Here is a 12,664-nt window from a genome sequence, read left to right on the forward strand (position 1 = left end):
ACTATTCATTCATATATATGAATATGAATAATATATTTATATCTATACTTATATATGGATATATACACATTAATTTTCTGCAGTTTGAATATGATGTATATATGTGGGTATTTTTTTTTACATGTTTGAATTTACACATTTGAATTTCCTGGATCTATGGTATGGTGCCTGACATTAATATGGGTGAAATTCTGTCTTCAAATATTTCTTCTGTTTATTTCTCCTTGTCTTTGTTTTTTAATATGACCAATATGCATATATTATAATTTTTGTATTTACTCCATGGTTCTTGGATATTATGTTCTGGTTCTTTTGTTAGTTTATTGGTTTGTTTGAGTCTTTTTTTTTTCTTATTTCCTCTTTGCCTTTCCATTTTGGCAGTTTCTGCTGAGATACCTTCAAGCTCAGAGATTCTTTCTTCAGCTGTTTCTATTCTAATAATCCTATCAAAGACATTCCTCTTCTCTAGAATCTTCATCTCTGTGCTTGCATACATTGCACATCTGTTATTGCTTATTGTCTACCTTACCTGTTAGAGTTCTTAGCATGTTAATCATCGATATTTTAAATTCCTAGTCTGATAATTCCAACATCACCATCATATCTAAATCTGGTTCTAATGCTGCCTCTCTCTTCAAACTGTGTTTTTTGCTGTTTAGCACTCCTGGTAATTTTTTTCCTGACAGCTGGACATAACATACTGAGTAGGGGTAAATGTCTTCAACAGGCCTTTAGTAATATGGAGGTAATGTGTGAGGCAGAAGAGACTATCACCTCATGATTCGGTCTCAGTCCTTTAGTGAGTCCGTGATTCTGGCTGTAAACTTCACAAGCATTTCTCAGATCCTCCCACAGCCTTGGTGGGACAGAATGACTAGAGTGGGCTGGAGCTGGGGGTTTCCAGGGGGAAACCTAGAGCCGGGTGGTGTTGGCTATTTCCATTCTCTGGGTCAGTTAAGCTCAGTTAAAAACCCCACGTTAGGCTCTGGTTAAACAGTTTCTCCGGAGAGTAGAGAAACTGTTCTCTACTGTTCTCATTCTGTTTGTTAAGAACAGAATGCTCTGATATATTTTAATGTAGTTACTTCCCCCTTCTATTTCCAGAAACATAAGGAGATGTTTCTCCAATATTCATTGTAACAACTAGGTTAAGCTCCTGAAGGTAAAATTCTCAGAAGTATCGGACCTCCTATGACTAAGTCGTCCTGGAGTTTTCAACTCACAGATTTGTCCACATGGAGCCTCTACCAATTCATCGATAACATTTTACATTTTTTTCCTATTCCTGAACTGGTTCTCACAGACATCACTGCTTAAAGGTTTCTGCTCTGATAAGTTGTGATTTTCTGTATCTGCCTTTCTGCCTCTTCAATTTTCAGGACGGTAGTTTGCAGTAACACCACATTTTTCTTATGAATCTAAGAAGAATTGTTGATTTCAGTTTGTTTAGCTTTTGGTTTGTTAGGAGAGAGTGGCAGCTTTTAACCTCTTTGCATGCTGGGCTGAAAACCGGGAGTATTGTTTTGGTTTGTTTTGTTTGTCAGTGTTATTCAGAAAATACAATTGATATTTCATACATATTTCTTCAGTTCTTGTATCAAATCCTACTTTCTCTTATAACAAAGACTTTTACACAGGCCATTCCCTCTGCCTGAAGAACTATTTTCCACACACCCCACCAGATACACATTTCAGCTAGTTAATTCCTACTCCTCCTTATGCTTTAGTTCTTTCACAACTTGCTTACATAAATATGAGAAGGTAGATTATTTATTTTACATAACATTTATAAAAAATTATTTATTTATCATTTGATTTTTTTAAATTAAAATGTGGTTCCTGCCAGAATAAAAGTTTCCTGACAGAAAGGAATGAGTCTGCTTTTTCACAAGTTGTATTCACAGAAGTTAGAGTTGTCTCTTGTTATATAGATGTTTAATAAATATTTTTAATATTAATGCTTAGTAAATTATGCTTGAGTAAACAACAGTAAAAAGATAATTTGGTAAAAAAGTATTATTAGTCATTTTGATAAGAAAAACTCTGAGAATGCAAGATATATAGTAACTTAAATTGATAAGAACCAAATTAAAATAGAACTTTACACTAATACTATCCTCTATGACACTGATCTTACTTTTTTTCTCTGTCATGAGATGCTCTTAAAACAAAAATGCTCTAGGTGTAATTAATGTGGTTTTAATAAATCATCATAGTCATAAATTTTGAAAACATGAAAGAGCTAGTCTCAGAATGCTTGGGATCGTGTTTAGAAGCTAGTATAAATCCGAACAGTCAAATCAGTTGTACCCTATTCCTCATTAAGATTTTATATCTTTTTCAAACTTGAACACTACATTTTTGAAAAGAGCTGAAAGCTGTTTTCCCAAGGGAGAAGAATCCTTTTATATAAAAATTGCGTGATCAGTAATAAGCGCGGAATTAACCACATATTTTCATTTTCCCAATTCCTTAAGTTTAATTAAGCTCAGCAGGATTTAAAAACAGAGGTGTTAGTGGACAAATGAACAAATAGCAGGGTTATATAAAAATAAACAGCACAACTGCATACACCTGGTTGTTTGCACAACCAAACAAAATCATGGAGGTACATTTTGATTTCTCTCTTTCCCTAACCCAAATATAAAATCAATCAGGTGATTGACACTACCCCAACTATATCTGAAATATACTCACTCTTATATAAGTGTAATACCACTGCCTTGGGCCAAAGAAAACCAACTTTTTTCATCTGGATTACTTCAAGCTCCTCTTACCTGGTCTCCCTGATTTTGAATCATTCCCCTAAACCTATTATGCCCAATAACCCATCCCTCACACAATAGCAAAAGTCATCCTCTTAAAACTCTTCTAGTAGTCTTCTATTTCAAATAAAATGCAGACCCTTTTCTTTGACCCAAGAAGATGGAATAATACTTTGGCCCCTAGATAATTTCCCAGTCTGATATTTATACCAGTTTCTCTTTCTCTGACTTTCACCACTAAGCTTCATTTGTCCTTGAACATAGCAAGCTTATTCCCATGTTAGAATCTTTACATCAATTGTTTTACACCTGCCTAGAATGTTCTGTCCCTTGATTGTTATATTACCAGCTCCTTATTACCCACCCTAAAGCTTAATGTCACCCCTTAAGAGGTATTTATGACACAGTATCAAATAACAACTTAACATCCTGCCTTTAATTTGTTTAATGCTTATCACTACTGGACATTTCATTTTTAGTTAACATTTATTAACTGCCATCTTCCACAATAACTTGAACCCCATGTGAACAAAATTATTGTTTGCTTTGCTTACTAATTTGTTCCCAAGTTCTATAAAAGTGCTTAAAACCTGGCATTTATTCCATAAATATTTGCTCAGCAGATGGGCAAAAGAGAAGACTTATAAAATTTAATATATATCTCTATCTATACCTTTATATATAGTAACATAATATATAGTATATGTAATGTTATTATAAATAATATTTATTCTATGTGTTTTTATCATGTGCCTCTATTTAAATAAAACAACTAAAACTAAGTTTTGTGATCTGTTTGTTTAGTTAGGAAGACAATATAAAAGTACAGAAAATTATTAGGAGGCATAAAAGGTAATGATGAAGAAGCAAAAAATATTGGAAATGAATTGATTCCACTGTATTTACCATGTCTGTTATTTGTATTTCATTTAGTGTGCAGTAGAGGCTAATTTATGTTAGTTCTTTAATTTATTCCATGTCCAATAAATATGCAGTTTGCATTTTGTTTGAGAACAATTGAATCTAATTTTTGAACTGAAATATATTATCTAATTACCATCTCATGAAGTAAAAATATCCCTTACAGAACATACATAACAAATGGTCATAGACAAACAATCTAGTAAAATTGAAATAGGCTTGGTGATGTAAAAAAAATGTAGCTATGAAGAATTGATTCTCCTGTATTTCTAACCCGGATGCATAATTATTATTAAATGCCAGGCATTATAAGGGTAATTTTACATATATTTCATGCATTTCTTTACTCATGTCACACAACATGTGGAGCAGAACTGTAAATTTTCATTTTATGAATAAAGAAACTAATGTTCACAGAAGTCAGAATGACTTGTCCAAGTGTACTGGGATTCAAGCTCATTTAATTTTCCATTGGTTCTTGGAATCTTTTCACAGCTACTTAAAAATAGGCTGAAAATGGTACTCTCTTACAAGGTGATAAAGTTTTATTTTAGTTTATTTTTATTTTTTTTGAGATGGAGTCTTGCTCTGTAGCCCAGGCTGGAGTCCAGTGGTGCCATCTTGATTCCCCAGGTTCAAGTGATTCTCCTGTCTCAGCCTCTCGGTAGCTGGGATTACAGGCACGCACCACCATGCCAAGCTAATTTTTGTATTTTTAGTAAAGATAGGGTTTAGCTACGTTGGCCAGGCTGGTCTTGAACTCCTGACCTCAGGTGATCCACCCACCTCGGCCTCCCAAAGTGCTGGGATTACAAGGGTGAGCCACCGCCCCCGGCCGTGTTAAAGTTTTAAGTCAGTACTTACTGAGGGAAAACTGATGAGACTTTTGAGTTAGGTTTTGAAAACAATATATCACAAGAAGAACACATAGCTTTCTATCCCTCTAGTTCCTTGCATACTATCTACAGAATAGAAGGAAGAAGCTAGTGTCTTCTTGTATGTGACAGAAAAAGACCATTTGGTACAATGTTAATGTTAATATGAACAAATGCCAATAATCAATGAGCTTATAATTTATTCATAATGGTTGATTTAAAACAACACTAAGAAATGAATACAAAAATATGTAATAAACGATATAAGAATATGACAAATGGAATGAAACAGGAGTACACAGATAAAACAGGATTTTAGCCAAGCTGATGAAATAGAAAATCTTTATTGAGCTAGAAGCATTTGAAGTGGAATTGAAGTGGAACTGGAAATATACTTATTCCATTGACAGAGACGAGGACCACAGTAACAGAAAATAATTTGGGAGTAATCATTCTAAGTTAGATTTCAGACATTCTCAATTACTGCCATTTTGTTTAGAAATAGACACACACAGGCATCCTGATGCCCAAGAGAATGATAAGGACCAGACACAGACATTTATTTGGTATTCATATATGTAGAGGTGATATTTGGAGTTACGGGATAAATTATACATAAAGAGAACTGAGGAGGAAACACAGAGAAAAAAGATGAAACAGAGTCTTGGAATAGGATGGTAGAATGTCGGTAAGGGAACATGTAAACAATATCACATTCTCCAAGATGGTTTGAGAATTTGAAAACTAAAGTAAGACATGAGATTTGATCAACATAAAATCTCTCTACTGAAAAGAGCAGCTTTAGTGAAGCATAAGCCAAAAACAGAAGAGATTAAGCAATGAGGGAGGAAGTTGAAAGTGGAAAAAAAATACAGATGGTTGACTTCCAGATTTTCTCAATACAAAGAGCCAGATTTGAAAAAAGAGAAGAGAAAAAACACTGGTATACAAAATAAAATGTGATATTACAGGAACATTTAACAGTTAAGTTTCTTGAATTTTAGGCACATAGAAGTTCAGAAGAATTTTAATATTTAAAAAGTGGATTAAAAGCCTTTGTTTTTTAATTTTGAAAAATAAATCTCATTTGGCATATGGGGTTTCATTTTAAGAAAAGTAATGATTACTTCTGCCTGTCAGGAAACAACAGGTGCTGGAGAGGATGTGGAGAAGTAGGAACACTTTTACACTGTTGGTGGGACTGTAAACTAGTTCAACCATTGTGGAAGTCAGTGTGGCAATTCCTCAGGGATCTAGAACTAGAAATACCATTTGACTCAGCCATCCCATTACTGGGTATATACCCAAAGGATTATAAAACATGCTGCTATAAAGACACATGCACAGGTATGTTTATTAATAGCAAAGACTTGGAACCAACCCAAATGTCCAACAATGATAGACTGGATTAAGAAAATGTGGCACATATACACCATGGAATACTATGCAGCCATAAAAAATGATGAGTTCATGTCCTTCGTAGGGACATGGATGAAGCTGGAAACCATCATTCTCAGCAAACTATCTATCGCAAGGACAAAAAACTAAACACCGCATATTCTCACTCATAGGTGGGAACTGAACAATGAGAACACATGGACATAAGGAGGAGAACATCACACACTGGGGCCTGTTGTGTGGTGAGGGGACGGGGGAGTGATAGCATTAGGAGATATACCTAATGTTAAGTGAAGAGTTAACAGGTGCAGCACACCAACATGGCACTTGTATACATATGTAACAAACCTGCATGTTGTGCACATGTACAAAACTTAAAACTTAAAGTATAATAAAAAATTGAAAAAAACTGTTATAATTAGATTATTAAAATATATTATTTGCCAAACTAATTTTTAGTTTATATTTTAAATAAAATATATTATTTGCCAAACTAATTTTTATCTCAATGGTCTCTCCATTTGTTAGCATTGATGTTATGAAATGCTTGTGCAGGGATTTTTATTCTTATTTCTCAGAGACTGTAAACCTTACTCTCCTTTTCCGAGTAATACAAGCTTTTCTGTAAGAAGCCAGACACGAAAGAGTACACTGTAGATGTGGTTCTTTGGGGAGTAATTGCAAGGGTAGGATGGCTTTTGTTCCTTTTGCTTTCTAAAACTTGTGTTTTGTCATTTCTACTTCCATTCGATACATGGACATACAGTATGCTTCTGGCTCCCTCAAAATCCTGAGATCTTATCAAATGTAGAGTTATTTGCTGAACAATTCATAGTTGGAGTGAAATTATTTTAGATTTGTAAAGAAAGTTTAAAATTACGTGGCCCATGGTCTCATTTTTATAGGCAAGGAATACAAAAACTCTAAAATTGACATCTTCTTCAGTTATAAATGATAAAATTTAATAAGAAGATTTCAAACACCTAAACCCAAAAGTTAATTGTAGCTAAGTGTGGTCATTATGCAGTACTTTACACCAGTTTAAGCGGTCATTGTTTATAGTGTCTTATCAGTATTAGTTCATGGTCATACCCAGGGTGAGTGTCCATAATACCTTGGATTTGAATTACGGTATTACTGGTAGTAAATTAAATTTTCCATTGAATTAATTCTATTGAAATTACTTTATTCAATGAAATGAGAATTGGGAAAAGTCAGCATTTTTTCAAACTTAAAAAGTACATTAGAGAAAATATCTTGTTAGGAAAGCAATTTGCTTTGGTTCTAGCAAAAAATAAAAATAATTCTGTTTAAAATTTAGAGACTATCTTGATGATTTCACTATGTTTCATGAGTATACATATTTTAAGACAAGTGGTTATAGGTAGAAATATTTTTTTAAAAATTTATTGTTTAGTTATAATGCATTCTAATGAATAACTCTTTAGTGAAGTAAGGGAATTGGTCCTAAGGTTACTACACTCATTTTCTCGTAAGTCAAGTGGTGTCATGACCCTCATGAATAGCCCTCTTTGGATTCGTGCAGAACACCATCTGCTTAAACATATGCAGCAACCTAAAAGGACTGCATGTGAAAGAATAAGGTACTTTAAAAATTTCACTTCATAAGTAAATCTAGATTATTTTAAAAGCTCACACAAGTTATTATTGGCTTGTTGCTTAAAATAGTTTATCTTGCAAGGATATTGATTCTCTTTCAATTAATCTGCAAAATTAATGCAATCCCAATACAAACTGTAACATTTTTAAAATTTGGAATTGCAAGTCAGTTTAAATGGATATGTGAGTCAAGACTAGCAAAACAATCTTGAAGGACAACAAACTTGGAGAACTTATTCTATCAGTTAGAAAACAACTATGGCAAAGATTTAGTGGTTAATAAAGCCTGGCATTGGCGAAAGGATAAAGTGAAAACTGGAATAGAATAAGAAGAACAGAAACAGGCCTATTTGAATTCTGTCATCTGAGATGTCACAACCATGGCACTGCTATTAGTGAGAAAGAATGACATTTTCAATTACTACAATTACTAGTGCTATTTTCTAAACATAATTTTAAAAATACTAACTGAAAAGTGTGTGGAGTCCTAACTCAGGTATATTGTATGTCTAAAGGTAAAATGTGAAATGATAAAGATTTAGTGGAAAATATAGAGGGCCTTAGTGACCTCAGGATAGGCAAATATTTTAAAAATAAGCCAAAAATAGACAAATTAAGATATTAAACTACATGAAGATCAGGAACTTCTGTTCACCAGAGAAAACTTTTGTTTTTTGAGACAAAGTTTTGCTCTTGTTGCCCAGCCAGGAGTGCAATGGCTCACTGCAACCTCTGCTTCCGAGGTTCAAGTGATTCTCCTGCCTCAGCCTCCCGAGTAGCTGAGATTACAGGCAACCACCACCATGCCTAGCTAATGGTTGTATTTTTAGTAGAGACAGGGTTTCGCCATGTTGTCCAGGCTGGTCTCGAACTCCTGACCTCAGGTGATCCACCCACCTCAGCCTCCCCAGAGACAACATTTTGCCAGTTAAAAGAGTCCACAAAATAAGAAAAGAGTTTATATGTAAAATTATATTTCGTATGTAAATATTTTATTATATATATAATTTTCATTATACTATATATAGATTTATGTATACTTATAATAAATTGTATATACATAATTTATATATATAGCCCAGGTTATATATGTAGAGCATGTTGTATAAAAGAACACACCTACATAACAATAAGGAAAAGAAAGACAACCTAATAGAAAATGACTAAAATGCTTGAATAAGGACTGTAAAAATAGACGAATAAGGTCATTATAAAATGATAAAGGGGTTGATTAATCAAGGGAATATAACAATTATAAATATGTATGCACCCAACATTGGAAAACCCTAATATACAATGCAAATAGTATTTGACCTAGAGAGAAAGATCCTAATAAAATCATAGCTGGGAACCTCAAAACCCGTCTTTTAGCATTGGACAAGACATCCAGGTGGAAAATCAACAGAGAAACATTAAGTCCTAAAATATACTATAGACCAAATGGACCTAATAAACATTTAAAGAACATTTCATCCACGTTTTTAAGAATACGCTTTCTTCTCCTCAGCACATGAAACATTCTCAAGAATAGATCGTATGTTAGGCCACAAAACAATCCTTGAAAAATTCCAAAAAATTGGAATCATATCAAGCATATTTTCTGACAACAGAAAACAATAAACTAAAAGTCAGTAAATAGAAGAACTTTGGAAACTATAGAAACACCTGGAAATTAAAAAAATATGCTCCTGAATGACCATTAAGTCAATGAAATTAAGAAGGAAAATTAAAAATTTTTTAAAACAAATGATAATGGAAACACAACATACCAAAACCTATGGGATACTGCAAAAGTAGTACTAAGTGGCACATTACAGCAATAAACACCTACACCAAAATTGCAGAAAAACTTTAACTAAACAACCGTACAATGCATCTTAAAGAACTGGAAGGGCCAAAGCTAACCCAACCCAAAATTAGTAGAAGAAAACAAATAATAAAGCTAGTATCATACTGAACCAGGAAAAATGGAAAGCCTTTCCTCTAAGATCTGGGACAAGGATGTCTACTTTCACCACTGATATTAACATAGTACTGGACGTCTTAGCCAGGGCAATTAAGAAAGATAAATAAAACGCATCCAAAGTGGAAAGGAAGGAGTCAAATAATCCTTCTTATGATGATAGATCTTATATTTAGAAAATGCTAAAAACTCCACCAAAAAAACGATTAGAACTAAAAAATACATTCAGTAATGTTTCAGGATACAAAATCAACATACAATAACCAGTAACATTTCCACATGTCAACAGGAAACAATTTGAAAAAGAAACCAGTAAAGTAATTCCATTTATAAAAGCTCAAATAAATTGAAATACCTAGGAATGAACTTAAGCAAATAAGTAAAACATCTCTACAATGAAAATGATAAAACATTGATGAAAACTTGATGACACAAAAGTTAAAAGGCATTTTATGTTGGTGGATTAAAAGAATAAATATTGTTAAAATGTCCATACTACTCAAAGAAATCTACAGATTCAATGCAATCTTATCAAAATACCAATGACATTCTTCACAGAAATAGAAAAAAAAATCATAAAATGTATATGGAAACACAAAAGACCCAGAAAAGCCAAAACCATCCTGACTCAAAAGAACAAAAGTGAAGGAATGACATTACCTAACTTCAAATTATACTACAAAGGTATAATAAACAAAAAAGCATGTTGCTGGCATAAAAACAGACACAAAGACCAAGTGAAATGGAATAGAGAACCCAGACATAAACCCATGCATTTACAGTAGTTATTTTTAACACAGCTGCCAAGAACATACATTGGAGATAGGGAAGTCTCATCAATAAATGGTACTGGGAAATCTGGACATCCATACATAGAAGAAGGAATGTAGACCCCTATCTCTTGCCATATACAAAGAACAAATCAAAACAGAATAATGACTTAAACCGAAGACCAAATCTATGAAAGTACTAGAGTAAACATGGGGGAAACACCTCAGTTCATTGATCTGGGCATAAATTTCTTGAGTAATAACCCTCAAGCATAAACAAAGCAAACATGGACAAATGGGATCACACCAAGCTGAAAAACTTCTGAACACTAAAGGAAACAATTAACAAAGTGAAACGACAACCCACAGAATAGGAGGACATGTTTATAAAGTACCCATCTGACAAGGAATTAATAAGCAGTATATACAAGCAACTCAACTCAACGGGAAAGAAAACAAAACAAATAATCCAATTAAAAATGAGCAAGTGATCTGAATAGACATTTCTGTCAAAAGACAACATACAAGTAGACAGCAAGTATACAAAAAATGCTCAGCATCATCAGAGAAATGCAAATCAAAACTATAATAAGATATCATCTCATCCCAATTAAAATGGCTTGTATCCAAAAGACAGGCAATGATGAATCCAGATGAAGATGTGAAGAAATGAAAACCATTATACACTCGTGGATTAGTAGGAATGTAAATTAATACAGTCACTATGGAGGACAGCATGAAGGTTCCTCAAAAAACTAAAAATAGTAACTAACATATGATCCATGATTCCTCTGCTTGGTATATATCAAAAATAAAAAAAAAATCAAGAGATATTTGCACTCCCATGTTTATTGCAACAATATTCAGAACAGCTAAGATATGGAATTGACCTAAGTGTCCATCAATGGATGAATGGATGAAAATTTGGTACATACACAATGGAAAATCATTTGTGTAAATATTGATGGAACTGGAGAAAATTACATTAAGTGAAATAAGTCAGTTGAAGAAAGAAAAATATTGTGTGTTTTCATTCATATGTGGGAGCTACAACAACAACAACTTAAACTCATGGAGAAAGAGAAAAGAATAATTGTTACCAGAGGCTAGGAAAGGTAACAAGGAAGGGGGGATGGGGAATTAAGTAGGAACAGTAAATGGGTATAAAAATACAGTTAGACAGAATGAATAGGATTCAGTATTCAGTGTCACAATAGATTGACAATAGCCAAAAATAATGTATCAGATATTTACAGATAACTAAAGGAGTGGAATTGGAGTGTGTTCCTAGCATAAAGAATTGATACAGGTTTGAAGTGATAGATACACAATTATTCTGATTTGATCATTACATACTGTATGCCTGTATCAAAATATCCCATATGCAACAAGTATAAACTCATTTATGTAAAGTACAAAACAGGAAAAACTAATCTATGGTGCTAAGAAGTCAGGATATTGCTTAGCACGAGATTGAATAGGGACAGGAAAGGAGATGTAAATAATAAAGTTCTTTTTCTTGATTTGAGCATTAAAAATGGGCATGCTCAGCTTGTCAATATTTATTAAACTGTACACTGATAATAGCTAAGCCTTTTAGAATATTCTACTTCCATGAGAGTAAAAATGTTAAAACAATTAGCAAAAATATTGAAATATGTAAAACAATGATATATATTTTGGCATATATTTTAAAAGCAAAAACTTTAAAGTAAAAACTTTTCAAGTAAAAGAATTATCCTTAAAATTTAAGGTGTAAATGATACAATTTAATAAAATTATATGATAAAGCCAAGAGAAATGAGTCTATAAAACAGTGTGAGACCTTCCATGCTTCAATATATGCATAGAAAAAGAACATAAATTATTCAACAATTAAAAAGAATCAGTCCTTGAAATACAAAACATGAATGGTCCTAACACAATATTTTTGAAGATGTCAGATACAGAAGGGTAGACACTGCAGGAATCCATTTATATGAAGTTCCAAAATAAGCAAAAACTATCTGTGGTGAAAAATCAGGAATAGCAATGGCCTGGGTGAGGGAGGTTAGTGTGGGTGGACTGGATAAGGAAATGAGAGAACTTCCAGAATGTGGTGGTAAGGTTCCGAATTGTGATAAGGCTTTGCGTTACACATATAAAAACATTTGTCAAAACTCTTCAACTGAAACATTTGGTGCATTTTATTCTGTGGCTTTACTTACATAAATGTAAACATATTTTAGACTGTATGTAATGATATGCAAGTTGAATTATGTGGGGGTTGTGTGATGATTTTTTGAAATTCAAGAAAATATAAGGGATTAAAGTATGAATAAATATATGACAAAATAGCACAAAACGTTAATT

General features: G+C 33.0%; 1 protein-coding gene across 6 annotated transcripts in view; it reads right to left on the reverse strand.

Annotated features, from left to right (window-relative positions):
* The window catches only part of NCAM2 (neural cell adhesion molecule 2), a 567,512-nt gene that overhangs the window by 21,267 nt on the left and 533,581 nt on the right, over positions 1-12,664 (reverse strand). The window lies entirely within an intron of this gene.

This window comes from Symphalangus syndactylus, chromosome 5 (assembly GCF_028878055.3).
Source record: "Symphalangus syndactylus isolate Jambi chromosome 5, NHGRI_mSymSyn1-v2.1_pri, whole genome shotgun sequence".
NCBI lineage: Eukaryota > Metazoa > Chordata > Mammalia > Primates > Hylobatidae > Symphalangus > Symphalangus syndactylus.